The sequence below is a fragment of the Notechis scutatus genome, chromosome 3 (assembly GCF_049901735.1).
Source record: "Notechis scutatus isolate UNSWTSFEM ecotype Mainland chromosome 3, rNotScu1.2, whole genome shotgun sequence".
Taxonomy (NCBI): Eukaryota; Metazoa; Chordata; class Lepidosauria; order Squamata; family Elapidae; genus Notechis; species Notechis scutatus.
Genome location: NC_142011.1, coordinates 110,465,368 through 110,468,318, shown reverse-complemented (window position 1 = coordinate 110,468,318; position 2,951 = coordinate 110,465,368). Strand labels below are relative to the sequence as shown.

Here is a 2,951-nt window from a genome sequence, read left to right as displayed (position 1 = left end):
CAGTTCCATCTCAGTCTTCTCTGGTGAAACTTGTTCCCCTTCCATAACATCTTTTAAACATTAACTAGCTATAGTGTCAGGGACTCTTAAAAGTAACTGAATATTACTAATCTCTGTTCCTCGCTTGCTTTCTATGCTTGCCACTGCTTTCACCACTCAACTTACAACAACAATCGAGTCCAAACCACTATATTGTTGAATTTTTTTTGCAGTATATTACCAAGATAAAAAGGCAAATGAATTTGGTTGCTTTCTATGGCAAGAAAACAAAAGGAGATCCAAAAGAGTCACAACCACTACCATTGGAGTCGGAGGAAAGTAGTGCCAGCACGTCATCCACACCTCAACCAGGGGAAAGCAGAGCCACCACATCATCCACACTGCGGCCCGGGGAAAGCAGAGCCACCACATCATCAGGTACTGGAAGAATTGAATCAGACATTGAAAGGAACCTTCCTGACTGCTGGACACTGCAGCAGTACAATAATTTTAGGGAAAAATATGATGGACTGGATGTTTCCTGGAAAAAAAAAAATAGGTTGCAAGCATTGCAGAAGATTTGAAATTTTGACCAAAGAAAAAAGTGTCCACGGAGCTAAGGAATGGAAGAATTTCCAAATTGAACCATCAGGAAAGAGTAAAGAAATACAACAAGCTTCCTTCAGAAAGAAATTGAAGGAACATTTCTCATTTAAGGCTCATAACATCTGTACAGAGAAGTTGAAGCAATGTGAGCAGGATGTGATAAGCAAAGGACTGGAGAGGATGACTGAGAAATATTTCGGTAGTACATATTTACTACAGTGTATAGTCTGGTACAAACATGCAGACCATTTTCATATATAGAAGATCTGATTGAATTACAAATAACAAATGGTTTAGATTTGGGAACAGGGTTGCATTCACGTAAAACTGCAGTTGCAATAGTAAATTTCATTGCAAAAGACATCAGGAAACATTTATTTAGCAAAATTATTGAGAAAACTAGCAAAATCTGTTTGATGAAGCCTCAATGATATCTTCCAAACCAGTTCTTATACTGTACTTAAAAGTTGAGGATCCAGTTTTCTCACCAACAATTTTCCTTGAACTAGTAGAATTAGATAAACAAGATGCAGAGACAATATGATGTTCAGTTATAGAAAGTCTGAATAAAGTTGGGTTTAATAGGAACTATCTGGAGAAACATTTAATTGGATTGTGCTCTGATGGAGCCAGTGTTATGCTTGGGAGAAAATCTGGGGTAAGCACTAGGATAGCCAAAGAGTTTCCAAATGTTATAATATGGCACTGTTTAAACCATTGTCTGCAATTTGTTTTAGATGATTCTGTTAGGGAAATAAAGCAAATCAATCATTTTCAAATTTTGATTGATAAAATATATTCTATTTTCCATCAATCAAACAAGAACCTAATTGAACTTAACAAAATTTCCGAACAACTTGAGATTGAAATTATAAAAATTGGTAGAGTTTTTGGACCAAGATGGGTTGCCTATAGTTTAAGATCAACCCTAGGTGGGTGGCGTGCTTATCCAGTGCTACATCAGTTTTTCTGTTCAAATAAAAAATACTCTGGTATGGCTGCCTGTCTTGAAAACACATATTTTCTCACTGATTTGGTCTTGATGATTGATGTGCTAACTGAAATATCTCTTCTTTCTAATGCATTGCAAGCGAGAAACATAGACATTATAAAGGCTGAAAAACTTGTGGTAAGATCAATTAGATCATTTGAAATGCTTATAGAGAAAAAGGGTGCATATGAAAAAAAGTTTGATGAATTAATTACTTCAGAAACCTTTAAAAATATAAATTTTATACAAAATCATTGATTTGTGGGACTTCCTCATGAAAAACTTATAGAAAGCATTGTATCTAATTTGAGGAAAAGATTGATGGATTTAAAAACAGGCTGCCAATTTAAAGACACTGATCAATTAAAATTTCTAAATTATTTGGAGCCAGATTATTGGAACATTGAAGAAATGGTGGTTCCATGGAGAGCAGCTGAAGAACAATTGGTTACATTTGGTGAAATTTTCAAGTATGAAATCAATATTAATGATTATCGTGATTTCATAGAAAATGTATTAAAAGATCCAGAAAAATATACAATTCCTTGCAGCATTAAAAAGGTTAGAAATATTATTAAAACTATTGCAGTCAGTTCAGCAGAGGCAGAAAGGGGCTTCTCGCAGATGAACATAATATGTTCTGAGGGCAGAAGTCGCCTTACAGTTTCCAATATTACAAACCTCCTGATGATCAATCTAATTGGCTTATCTATGCAAGAATGGGACCCTGTTCCTATAGTAAAGAAGTGGTTACAAGCACATCACACAGCTGATGATTCTCGTGTTAAACACAAAAAACTGTAACTCAGGACGCTTATAGAAAAGCAATTTGGCAGTACTTTATTTTTTATTATTTAGTTTTATTGTTTTTTTGTAAAATTTTGTTATATAATAGTTTTTGATTAATATTTTAAAATGTTGTAACAATCTAGTTTTGTGTACCTCTTTATTATTTAAGCATTAAAGACATGACATAATAAACTACCTTTTGTTTTGGTATATCTTTTTTTAATACTTAAAGTCATTACGGCAAAGAAGTGATATTGAGTTGGCCATGCCCAGCCGGACACATGATCACCAAACCACGGTCAGCTGGTCACATGATCACCAAACCATGCCCAACAGGTCACGTGATCACCAAGCCACACCCACAAATTAGGCCACGCCCACAGAACTGGTTGTTAAGAAATTTGAATCCCACCCCTGGTGGTAATCATGAGTACCAGTGCAAACTATAATTGCTGTCTACATCTTGGGCTGTCCTGGAGGATAGGCAGGGTCAGGGATTATGGAGTAAATAAAGCCACTTACAATTACCTGAAATTACCTGTTTTCCCACCCTGAAAATAAGACCCACCCTGAAAATAAGCCATGG

The 2,951-nt window shown here is 35.5% G+C and overlaps 1 pseudogene; it reads left to right on the top strand.

Moving 5' to 3' along the window:
• The first annotated feature begins 838 nt into the window (after nt 1-838).
• LOC148131338 (E3 SUMO-protein ligase KIAA1586 pseudogene) lies at nt 839-2,380 on the top strand (annotated as a pseudogene).
• Nucleotides 2,381-2,951: the final 571 nt, after the last annotated feature.